The following is a 12,914-nucleotide window of genomic DNA, read 5'->3' as shown; positions in this document are numbered from 1 at the left end:
AAGAAATGCTTTTTTAAAACTTTGCCGAGGGCGCTAAAATACATTAAAAATCCACCCCCCACACCCTCTTAAATTTAAAAAAACAAAAACCAGCTGGGAGGGCTCGTGGAAGAAGCCCTTTGATTCCTCCCAGCTCATAAGCAATTTTAGAATCATGCTCATGTTTCGGGGTAAGGGCTGTGCAGGATGGGTGAGGTAATGTTTAGGCTTGGTGATTTCAGTTTGAAAGTCCAAAGATGATTCTTCTACGTGCCTGCACTGCAAAATTCAGCCTTCGGCTGGGCACAGATGGGTTTGCTCTGCCTGGCACCCGGGGAATAGATTGTGCAGCTGGCACTTAGAGGACAGTGCTGAGGCTGAAGAGGAAAACGATCCAGCCGTCTTGCACGTAGCTGGATTGGCTCTGCAGGGCTAATGGGATTTTTACACCTTTAAAGACCCAATTCTGACCCGTTGCTGTCAATGGGAATTTGACCAGTGATTTCAGTGTGATGGGTCAGGAAGAGGCATTTTTCTTCCCCGCATTAGAACTGTAGAGACTTTTCTCACTATCGCACAGTGATTACAAATACAGTGCACTGGCATTGCATTATTACTCACCACTTTCCTGTTTACCAGCCCCTGCATAATGCTGTCACACTTCCCTTGGGATAAGGCGGCCACAATGTTCTGCTGAAACATGATCAAGACTCACTCTTAGCTTAAGAACTAGTCGTCTGCACACAGGACAGCAACTGCAGCGTCTCGCTTTCCTCCCCAGCGCCATCATTTTCCCTAATGGCAGCACAAGATGAGTCCCAGGGGTAGGAGCAGCTGCAGAAGGGCCCTTGGGCCATTCAGAGAACTTTGAGACTGGACTTTCTCAGCTCTGTGCTGATCAGCTGTTTGCTCCATCCCTCACCGTTTTTTCACCTCCGTGTCGCTCCACCCGCCCTGTCCCCTTCACTTCAATGTCCCCTGTCTCCTTCCACTTAGCTGATCTCCTCCAGACTAATCCCCACCCCCAAAAAGACCCTGCGGAAGTAACAAGCCCTTTGCCGCCATCACCCTGTTTGCGTGCTAAGCAGGGCATGTCTAACAATAAAAAATCCAGAGCTGGCCCAGGTATATTTATATATATATATATTTTTTATCCCTATATAGATGTGCCATTAGAATGTAAGCTCTTCAGGGCAGTGACTGCTTTGTGTCTATACAATGCCCAGCACAACGGATCCCACTCTTGGGCAGTACTGTAATAACATGACTAATAATAACCCTTAAGACTAGAGCACTTGAGAAGACGATGCTGAGAAATAAGGGACCCCAATTAGCAAGGGAGGAGGAAAGGAACCCTTCTCTCTGTGCAGCATTTTTCATCCCAAAAGGTGCTATAGAAAAGCATAAAGGTACGCAGAAGAGCTGCATTTGAATGCCCGTGGGTCTCTGATGGGAACTGGTCTGTACCTGGCTGGGAGCCCCATGGTACAGAGGCAGCTGATAAACACCAGTGTTGCAGTAGCTTCCAGAGAACACGTGGAGAGCAGCCCACGCCTCGCTCCCCAAAACATAGCGCAGCCTTTCGCCCTCTTTCCTCATGATTCCTCTCTGCACAGGTCTGGTGGCTGCCTTTTTGCCCAGGGCGTCTGACTCAGGGTTCACCATGACTTCGTACAGGTGGATAATCACTGTTAAATACTCATTGTAAATCCTCTGGGGGAAGGACTGGAAGGAGAGAAAAACATTAGCCTTGGAAAAATAAAAACCGATCAAAAAACTGGAGACCGTTTGATGGGCAAAGGGGGAAGCTACCAGTTCATTAAAACAAAACACTTCAATGCCTAACTTCATGGCCCAGTGGCTTGAGCGGTAGGTGGCCTGGATTCTGACTTACCATGTGGCCACTGAGCCTCAGTTTGTCCTTTCTGCAAAACCAGGATCCTTGGACCCAGCTTTGGAGTTTACACCAGGCCCCTTGCTCTGACAGGGCCCAAGTCTGTTGCCTTTCAAAGCTTACATCCCCAGGTTCTCTCTGCGAGCCAGGCAGGGTTTTACTGTTGACACTGGGTCAAGCTATGTTGTAATGTATATTTTAGATGTTATGTTGCAGGTGTGCTTAGAGCCTTGTCAGATTCGTTGTATCAAGACAACCAACGATCTCAACCCATTCTGTTTTCTTCATCTATGTTCCTACGTAAGTGAGAAGCACATGCAGAATGCATTACCTTGAATCCATCCAGCCACACAGGCCACTGCTGGTAGCTGTCAAGGTCAAGCTCCTCAACAAAGACAGGACGATCATATTTTAGCCAGGAGCTCCCAAAATAAAAGGCACCAGGGGGATTGAAGCAGAAATGAGCCACTGTCAAACCATTCCAGGGTAGATTTTTGGCACCATCCACTGCAAACTGGAACAACCAAGAGCAAAGAGATCAGCATCCAGGGACAGGTCCTGAAAGAGACATTTGTAATCAAGAGCCCATATGTGGATGGACTAACAACAGCTGCACACCACATGGATGGTCAGAACTGCCCCACAGAACCAGGAGTTTGAATGGGGGAAGGGAAAGGGAAACGCCTCTCAAATTCCGCTGTCAATTCTCTGACTGAGAAGCACATTCCTTGCATCACCTGCAAGAAAGTCCTGACCTCAGCACCAGCCTCTCCTTATAAGCCCTGTTCCATCGCCCGCGGGGACATGATGCAATCCGTTAACACTATGATATGCAATTCAGGCATGCAACATGCAGTTACCCAGGTTAGAATTTTGGGGTAACAAGTGCCATGGGATCTTTAGTGCCTCCAAGCGATCAGCACCATGGTTCTACATCTTATCCAAAGGACAGGACTGCTCAGGTCTGTCAGCTCTCGCCAGCTGAGCAGAAGCAGGGCAGTCCTTGGATGGGAGTCTGTGTAGCAGCACGGAATCAACGCAGTCGCATGGTGCAACATCTCCTGCTGGACTGACAATTTGGCTTCAGGATAAGGACAATACAGTGCCAGTTCCTCGGTTTTTCTGGAGGCCCAAACCTCCCACTCAGGCAGTAACTGGGGAGCGTCGCTGGACAGCTTGCCATTGTGAAACATTTAGTGCTGCCTCAGGTGTGACATTTTTAAGTCACAGCTACTTACTCTTGTACCAAATCTGTGGCCAGCCAGGACTCCAGAGCAACAGCAGAGAGAGAACTCAGAGCCACCTGCTCAAAAACACAAGTCTTTATGGTAAAGAAAAATCTCCACTAGCCAGGAACAGGAGAAGGCCAGTGATATATAGTAGGTATTTATTTCACCCAGACGAGGGCAGGGTACACACCGACACTAGCCAGTGCATTTCACTCTATCCATTTGCTATTCACCTTTATGCCATATGTAGGGAGGTATGGAGAGATGTAGGTAAGGTTGAAAGGCTGAGGGCTGCTGTCCATCATCCTGGTCAGTTTCTCTTTGATCCAAGCAGAGATCTCCTCATCTGTATTCAGCTCTGGGTCTTTGTTTCCAGCAAGTTGAGGAACAATATCCCGAACCAGCACTGCAGCCCTGAGCGTGGGGGTGAGGTGAAAAGAAAGCTGTGACACTGAACACTGGCATGAAGTCGGGAAAGGCTTGCAGAGAGAAGTGCGCTGTCCATCGCAAAGCAACACCCCAACCTCTCACTCAGGTCCCAGAGAGGAGACAGCTGCATTGCTAAAGCAGCACTGGGAGACAGAAGCTGCCTGAAACCATCCCTGGTGATGGCCAAGGACTATATCACCCAGTACTTAGACCGGGTCCAAGACTGGAACTGCGGGGGGAGCTGTAGGTCAGGACGGAGAGGCACTGGCTGAGCTGTATCAGGATGCTGGTCTGGAATTGCAAGCGGGATGTGTATCAAGGACGATATCCAAGTGGCGAGCAGGTGGGAGAGTGTCTCAGGACTGACATAATGGAGAGGCGGGGACTGAGATGTCTTGGCTGAGCTGAGTGGGGGAGCCCAGGGCGGCAGAGCAGGGCTGAGGGACATTGGCAGAGCAGAGTGCAGGACATGGTCTTGCATTAGAGCTGGCGGTACACAGTGCTCTGAGCCACTGGAGTGCTAGCAACGCTATGCCAGCGCCCCTGCGACTCCTGTCCTTCCGGGGACATTACATTCACCCAGCCGATTAAGCCCAAATGAGACAAGCTTGTTCCTCTGAGCCCCACGCACCAGCTCACCTGTCACCCATCGCACTGTGGAGGCAGCTCTCCCCGGCAGTGGGCACCGCCGAATCTGAATAATAGACCCTGTCTGAATAGTCAGGCCTGGGCTGGAAGAGGCCGAGTCTGACCCAGTCTGCCTGGGGAACCAGGCTCCTCTGCAGGGTTTGATAGCTGGAGTCCACGGGGGCTTTGAGCAGCCTGACTAGCAGGCTAGCACACGGGACGTGCCTATGAGGACAGGAGAGGCACAGGAGTGAGAACAGCCTGCACGATCCACAGCAAAGCAAAAAGGGAAGAAACACAGAGGCAGGGAGGGAGCCGGCAGGGAGCTGGGTGGGGGGTTACCGTCCTGCGGAGGCAAGGGCGCTGACAGAGAACGACTGGTCTGTGGCAGGGCCGCTGTGATACACGCGAAGCTGGTGGGCGCCGTCGTTCAGAGAGACCTAATCAAAGCAAAAAGCACAGGTCACCGGAGCCTCGCTTCACTCTCCACTGCAGCAACAGCTGCCTCTGTCTCTCCCTGGGGAGAAATCACTCTGTGAACCCACGGGTGCCCCCCACGATTTTCCGGGCCCACCGTGACGGACCCTTCTGGGCATGGACTAGCAAAACAGGTGCCCCCCAAGCATGTTCCAAGCCTGCAGCCCCTAGCCTGGCAAACCCCTGAGGTCATGGGATTCCTGGTTTCAGCCACAATCCAGCTCGCCCAGATCCCCCTGCCGCAGAGCACGTGGTGCTTCCCGGATCCCCCAGCCCTGCCCCAGAGCGCAGGAGACAGCTTGCCCAGATCCCACTGCCCTGCCCCAGAGCGTGGGGGGCTCACCTGGATCCCCTGGGAATCTGCAGCAGGGGCTCTGCGCGTCCCAGATTCCACAAAGAGGTTGAGAGCTGCCCAGCCAATCACGACGAGCTTGAAACTGAACCTATCCAAGGAGTAGAGCTGCAAGAACCAAAGGCAGCTGGGCGTCACATTAGAGCCCGCAAGGGGAGACCCTGCACCTGCAGGTAGACACAGCTGAGCCACTTAGACTGGGGCGGCACCTTGAACTTAACACTCAACAGGGTCCTGTCACTCACAGGGGAAGAGCAGCCCCCCCCTAGGGACCTCCCGCCCCACACAGCAATGGCTTGTCACCCCCCGTGCCTCGCCCTCTTGGTATCTCTCAGCTTCCGGGCCCCAGCACAGACCTTTAGCAAGAGTGTAGCAGAAGGCGGCACTGCTGGATTCCGGATCTCCACGCTGTAGTTGTAGAGTGGCTCAAAGATATTGCTGTTCAGATCGATGCCGGTGGAAATGTCTGGCCCGATTCTGAAAGGAGAAGGCGGGGGAGAGAACGCAAACCAAAAATCAAAGTCTCGTGGCAGAGAAAACTGGTTCCACTGTAATCTGGGCTCAGACTGGGGGATCGACCCATTGCAGTGCTCCACCAGGACCACTCCAACCGTTGGGTATTCGGGCCTGAGATCCCTCGTACCAGTTAGACAAGCCACCCTGCACCTGTTCAGCGGAGTGGGAGCAGCGTGTACGCCTGGCAATGCAGGTGTGCATGGCAGAGTAGAGCTGACCTGGGCTGGCATACACCATGGGGTCCCCAGAAGTCTCAATCTCATGACTCAGCATTTGCAATGTCAGTAACTCACAGTGCGAGACCCTCACGTCTACACAGGGCAGAGGTAAATGTGGATCTGCAGGTGGGCTAGGGCATACACATTTTCATTACCATTCCTGGCCCACTTGCATCTCCCCGGTCCTGGTTCTGATCCAAAGCACCTGGCTTCTCATTGCCCGGCTGGACCCCACGGCTCGGGGTGACATACTGAGAGGCTGGTGACAGCTCGTGAATCACTCCTCCTTACTGGGTGTAGCTGCTGTCAAAGATACGGCCAGTGACCCGACTGATCGTGACAGCGTCGGGCAGGAACCGGGCCCCGTCAATGTACAGGTGGAAGCCATCCGTGGCACTGAAGGGCTCCGAGGCGGGCATCTCCCTGGTGTGGTAGATGAACGCCGGCTGCAAAGACAGCACCACAGCAAAGGACCTCACTGCAGAGCGGTGGCAGCAGCCAGCTCGGACGTGGGGGCGGCTCCGTTCTTCGGGCAGGGACCGAAATGGGGGCCCATCGCTGCCAATGATGCGATCCTGCACCTTGGCAGGGGGTGAGACTAGACAGCCCCCGTGTTCCCTCCTCACCCCGTGGTTCTCTGGTTCTAGGATGACAGGGAAACTAACGTGCCCCACGTCCAGTGGGCATGGGCGCAACACGAAGAGAAATGCGGGGCAGTATCATGGTGCGCTGTAGTACAGGCGGCACTGGCCATTTCACTGCTTCCCTCCCTTTCCCCAAGAGGAGTCCGTACAAAGGGACACCCCCAAAGATAAGCGTGCCGTCTCCACTGCAGATCCAAGCAGGGCAGCATGTTTCCCTGCAGTCAGGGCCCACTCCACCCTTTTGTAAGTGAACTCTCCATTCACAATGGGATGGGCCATCCGGCTTCTGCCTGCCCCTCCTACGTGCCATGGAGTTACTGGTTCAGGCCTGGAAGCGCCTCTCCTTCAGAGCCAAGCCCTGGGGACAATATCAGGGAAGCCCAAGTCCCGAGGCGTATTGGATGTGGATGGGCTGAAAGCTGCCGGTTGGCTGCCTCTTGCTGAGAGTCCAGTGGTCTCTCTCCCACTCGGCGGGCTTCAAGTGCAGTGGTGTCACACTCGGAACGAGGGAGTCTCAGACCATGCCAGGGGAGAGCCGTCTAACGCGAGGATAACTCCCCACCAATCCAGCTGAAGAGGGCATGGCTCCTTGCCTCTCTCTCAGGCCTGGCCCTGCCCTGAACCCTTCTGTGGGCAGGTGAGACCCAGCCCTCCTGCTTTGCTCAGAGATGCCAGGACCTGTGCACTGGTGTACGCACCTGGGGCCAGTCCTGCGGGTGGCTGAGGGTGACTGGTGACTCGGGTGGGAAAGGCTGCTCCGGCTTCTCGTTGCTGAACACATGCAGCCTCACGCTAGCGCAGCCGTATGGCTCGAAGCTCTTGCGCTGCTGCTCCTCGGGCTGAGATGAGCACCGTGCAGCACCCACGGAGACAAGGGTGGAGGGGAGAGAAGGGGAACACACCAGTCAGGGTGCAATGTTGACTGTGCAAGGCGAGGTCTGAGCTGCTGCTGAGCAAGGGGATCAGGATGTCTCTCCCTTCATCACAGGAACCCTCTCTTCCCCTAGCTCCTTCCACCAACACACTGAGCCAGGCCCTCGGCCCCTGATGTGTCCCTGTTGCACCATGGAGCAGTGGTAGGCACAAGCCCCGGGCAAAACACCCCTCATCTCAGTCAGAACACTGCACAAACATTCGTACATTTGCACAGGCCCCGGCCCAACCGGTCAGACCAGGAGCTTCTCCACTGTAACCGACCCCCAACGAGGGGAGATAATGGGATCCACTATGGGAACCTTCCGAGGTTCAACCAGTGCTGGAGACAGAAATCCAAGACATAACAAAGAAATACATTTCCAGACCGCATTTCCAACATCGTTCCTGTTCTCTCAACCCATCACTTAACTAACCCTTCAAAACGCCAAAAGGCAGTGCAGCAAGCCAAGGCATTGCAACAACTCTGTACTGATGCCCTCAGAAGAGCTGGGAGCAGCATTGCCCGGGCCTGCCCTGCCAAGTCCTGGAGTCAAAAAAGACATCCCTATATTTGTTTCCATGCCACAGTCCCAGGGTTTGTTCCCCATCAACAATCAGGGAACAACCTGGAAACCTCCAAGGCCAGGACGTTCTCCTGGCAAATTTCAACCCTGAACAGGACGGAATGAAAAGCTGGAGAAATGCGAGTGTTCGTTAATGGCGCGTAGAACTGCCCGGTAAAGGAGCCTGGATTCGGATCAGCGACAGAAGAAAAATCAGGGAATCAAGGAGGGAACGTTTTAGTGGCAGGCGAACACCTCCGCGCATATGCCGTGCTCTCCCATTGCCGTGGCCAGTCTGGTGGTGCAAAGCGTGCATTGCCCATGGACGTCCCACGGGGTCACATTGTACATATCCCCTATAGACTGCCACTATTCCCAACGGCCTGCTCGTGCAGTCCTTACTCACGCACATCAATGGGAGCTTTGGGCCCTCCGCTGCCTGTTTCGTTTGCCCCAATGGGGTTCATCCATTCACTCTTCCCTTGGCCCAGCCACAGGGACAGACTTACCAGGACTGAGAGTGCACGGGCAGGAGGCACAGGGCCATGATACAGGGTCAGATCACGGGTCCCCGTGTTCCAGATCACTGCTCCCAGGTCCCCTTTCCTCACCAGATCTGTAAGGACAATAGATAAAGAAACTAACTCCATTGTCTCTCACTGGTAACTGGGCCCGAGCCTGAGATGGGCTGGGGTGCCGTGTGCACAGACGGCTTACCAGCTCCAGCAGGCTTGGTCAGTCTGAGGACGGCCCAGGCAGCCAACCACGCGTCAGTTTCCAGCAACAGCAGCTGCTGCCCACCCGACCCCTGGTCCCACGGGGCGGTGGCCACCCCTCCGCTGGGCCAGTGGTAGAAGCGGACAATCAGGATCATGTCCTCCTGGGGCAGCAGCTCCTGGAAAGTCACCTGGGGGAGAGAAACCTCCCTGAAGAGGGCCAGGAGTCCATGGCTGTCTATCGTGGGTGCTTACACAGCCCTATCAGTGCAGTGTCTGAGCGCCACATGATCACTAATGGACTTCCCCACACGCGGCCCCGGGAGGCAGGGCCGGGCTGCTCGGCTATCCCCATTGGGATGCCAGAAGGGCATCTGGCGCACAGAGAGACTAAGGAACGGGCCAGAACGCTCCCTGCTGCAGGCCACCTGGGAAGCTCTGCAGAGCACAGGCAGAGGCTCTGCCTCCCACCCGCTGCCACCCACAGAAAGGTCCAAGGGGCACACTGGGCGCTGGGTGGCCCTCACCCCTCCGAGAGAGGGAGCTGCCTCCTTCCTGCTTTTGCCTTGTGTTCCACAAAGCAGAGCCCGCTGGGCGGCTGCCAGCGGAAGGAATGGGATTGTGGGCAAAGGCAGCAGATGTCTGTCCCCTGCGGCACATCCACCCCAGCCCCCTGCAGGTACCAGGCCTCAGGACCAGTGGCGGGTGTCGTACCTTTTGTTCTTCACTAGGCTAGGAACTCCCGTGCACACTGCGGGGTCTCTCTGCCCCTGCGTCGGTGACATGCTGCGTGCAGTGAGGGACTAAAGGGAGACTACCAGCAACCTGGGATTTATGGGCATGAGGGACCATGGAATAGAAGAATAGGGATGGATTGCTAGCAGTCTGGCGGGATTATTCATATTGGATGTAGGGGACTGTGGGCGTACTGTGAGCAGGCCAGGGCAGTGGGTCACAGGTGCATTATGGGTACTGGGCATGGGGAATTATGGTTGCATTGTATGCAGGCTGGGGCAGCAATCCATCTGTGCATATTTCCACTGGCTGACTGCTCCCTCGGGGTGCTGTCCCATATAACACGCTTCCCCAGTGCAGCCCAGACAGAACTCAGATTCCCAGGCATCCCACGCACTGGGGCCGGCTGCTGTGGTCAGAGAAGGCAAACAGAGCTGTGTCCAACCCTCCCCACCTGCTCATTTTAGCTTGTGTCACTGATTCTCGACTCAGGGGCTTTGACCCATCTGGGCCAGGGCTCCCCTGCTCTCTCTCTTTGGCCAAGGATTCAGGGCAGCCCTGTGAAACCCTCAGTCTGGGGATCCTTAAGCAACCCCCCAAAGTTCTGTCTGTAAAGACTCCCTCAGGGGGTCAGCAAGTCACCTCCTGCTCCCCGAATATGAAGTAGCCGAGTTTAATGTTGGATCTCACGGGGGTCGTGTAGCAGGTCAGCCCAGAGTTCCTGGCACTGATCACCTGGAGAGAGACAGATGCATAAAGCTATTAGTACGGGGAAGGCATAAAGTCCTGGGTGTTACTCCAGCCTGCGGAGCAGGTTTTCACTGCAGAGCAGCAAGAGGGATTGATTGAGCTCCCTGCAAGTGATTGGCTCCCATCTGAATGGTGGCGGGATCAGAGCAGGGATGACATGGGGCTGGAGCCCAAGAGAGTGGGGTTCTGGTTCCTGTGGGGGTGGAACTGCTGTCTGCTCTATGCCCTGTCATGGCAAATGAGCCCCTCTCCCCTTGGGACTGTTCGCAGCTAGCAAAATACGGGGTGCCCCTGACAGCCTCATAGGAGATGGAAATAATCCCTCTCTTCAGTGCCTTCCTATCTAACCCCTGCCCAGGGGCCATATTCAGCCTCACTATTCCCCGTGCACAACCGCACTGGCTCCTGGTAGGAGCCTGTCACCAGCGGCTTTGGGGGAGGAGGGGCGGGGATCTGGCAGCTGGAGAATTCGCCTCTGGCGCTAGGGACCACGTTCAGATGCAGAGCTGGGCCCTACCTGCCCCGTCTTCTGGTGATAGCCGGTCAGCCTGAGGACTGCATCTCCTGGTGGGGCGCCTTTCACCCGGTCTATGATGAACCCCAGCCTTTTCCCCACGTCGTCGTTCCTGGGCTCTCCCTGCTGGGGCTGCGCCCTGCATTCCTGGGCCTCGTTCAACTTCCTGCCCCAAAGGACTGCTCCACCGTGCCTGGAAGGGGTCGGCCTGTTACTGAACGCTGGACCTGCAACAGCCTCACGAGGGGAGGGGTGGCTCAGCTGCCGGGCTTGGGCAGAGACCCTCCAAGAGCCAGGAGCGCACAGGTGGAGCAGAGGCCTAGTGGTGAGAGGCCCCAGCCTCCTTCCTTGTCTCACTTGATGGCCTAGGGAGCTCGATGGCCACCTGTCCCACAGCCTGATACTCGGGGCTGCCTCCCCTTACCCAAGTGGGACCAGCACAGGCCAGCGAGAGAGACACTGGCCTAGTGGCCTCACAGCCTGGGCCCTGCGACCAGCCAACCCAGGGGAAGGGGCGGCCGATGCCCAGCCTCCTTGTCCTCCCCTCAGGGCTGTGTTGGGGGGCACTCGGTGTCATCTCTCGAACAACGGGGACGGGGGGCAGTTTGTGCATGGGGCTCAGCTCAGAGCAGCACAGAATGAACATCTCCAGAGCATCCCATTACTGGGCTGCTGTTGCAGCACCCGCGGTGCAGAGAAAGACAGGCACAAATGCTGACGGGAAGAAACAGGCAATCCAACAGTCTTTACCTGCAAGGGCCTTGGAGTGGTCTGTGATCCCTGAGCTTCTGGGGTCCTGCCAGGACTGGGGGAGTGAAAGCAAGGGGAAGAGGGGGGAAAGGAAAGCGGGATGGGAAGAAGGGAGCGTGCAAGCTGGCCGCAGTACAGTGTGCAGGACACACGGGGCCCACAAGGGGCTCAGACTCAGGATGAGGGACATGCAGGCTGCTCTGTATGATGCGGGGCTCGTTGAATTAGCACCGGTCACGTTTCCGGCGTTGTCACACTGGAGCTAGTTATACAGCCCAGGCAGGGACATAAGGGTAACCAGGAGGTTCGTTACAGAGCCATGTAGGTGGGTAGGGAGGTGGAAAGGACCAAGGCAGCTAAAAAGACACAGCCCTTGTGCACATGGTAGGCCAGGGCAGTAGCTGCTAAGCTACAAGGATGACCTGGGAGAGCCAATGCAGCGAGGGCAGGGGTGCTTGCAGTAAGGGAGCTCTGAGATCCGGGACAGGGTCACCTCGAGCAGAGAGCAAGTGGAGGAGAAACGAGCATGTCAGCGCCAGGCAGAGAGAGACCCCAGAGAATCAGAGACAGCGGGGACCAGCTCTTGTTAAGAAGAGACAGCTGGGAGCAAAACCACCAAAGATGAGAAAGAGGAGCTGGACTCTCCTCCGGCGGGGATCCTGGCATCCCCTCATTACTGGCGTTATTTACATGCCTGTCAGAACATACCTGGAGGGAAAATCTATGCACATAGCCGGCGGGTAGGGTCTAACTTCACCTAATGTCGAAGAGACCCCCAAAATACCAAGACCCTACATCCCCGCTCCACTAGTCTCAGGAAAAAGCCTGGTAGGCTTTGCCATGTGCTGGGGAGGCAAATGGCTGAAAAATTGGGCCTCTGGATTTAAAGGCCTTTAAAGAAAAAAAATTCATAGTGTGAATCCAAAAAGGATTCAAACCATTCACAGAACACACAGTCTAAGCGCCCAGACCCTGCTGCCATTGACTTCGAAGGCAAAACTCTCATTGACTTCGATGGCAGCTGGATTGAGCTGTGAATGCTGGAAAATTAAACTAATTTCCATGCACGTACAGATGGACTCTTGGTACAAAGATACGCAGTGTTAGCGGCGGAAGGATACTAAAAGTAGTTCCCCTAAAATGCTGTCCAAAACATTGCGAAGTGGATGGTCTGTAGAGCACATGGCATATGCAGAATACCTGGTGGTGTGATATAGGGGCTAAAAAGGCACTTGCTTGGGGTGGCCAATTTAACCCGCTCCTGGATTCGCCTCAGCCCCACGGCACATGTGGTTCGTTTATTTATCCCTCCCTTTTGCCCCCTTCAGCTGCACTCAGCCCACTCCCCAACACTGCATCTAACATTTACCAAAGCAGCCCGCCAGAGAAGTGTTTCCTTCTCCTACCTCAAATGTAGAAACTCCTCTCCCGTCCCACCTCAAAAAATTCTCCCCGCCTGAGGCCCAGGCAGGGCAACAGCCAGCTCCACCCCAGGGACACCTTCTGAAGACATAAACATCACCATGGCTTCAGTGTCGGCTATCTGGATGTCGGCCATGTAGGATGGAAATGGGGTTTGCTTCTGCTGGGAACTGTTTTAGGGGTG

General features: G+C 55.3%; 1 long non-coding RNA gene across 1 annotated transcript; it reads right to left on the bottom strand.

Annotated features, from left to right (window-relative positions):
- Positions 1 to 9,773: 9,773 nt before the first annotated feature.
- LOC137166210 (uncharacterized) lies at positions 9,774 to 10,738 on the bottom strand. The gene is made up of 2 exons (XR_010923583.1): positions 10,562 to 10,738; positions 9,774 to 10,029 (listed from the first exon to the last, which is right to left on the bottom strand). It is a non-coding gene; the product is annotated as an uncharacterized lncRNA (long non-coding RNA).
- Between the last annotated feature and the right edge of the window lie 2,176 nt (positions 10,739 to 12,914).

Source organism: Emydura macquarii, unplaced genomic scaffold (assembly GCF_026122565.2).
Source record: "Emydura macquarii macquarii isolate MOO-44397 ecotype Brisbane River unplaced genomic scaffold, CSIRO-AGI_Emac_v2 contig_2805, whole genome shotgun sequence".
In the NCBI taxonomy this organism is placed as follows: Eukaryota; Metazoa; Chordata; order Testudines; family Chelidae; genus Emydura; species Emydura macquarii.
Note: the sequence above shows the minus strand (reverse complement) of the source record. Positions and strands in the feature narration are given on the sequence as shown.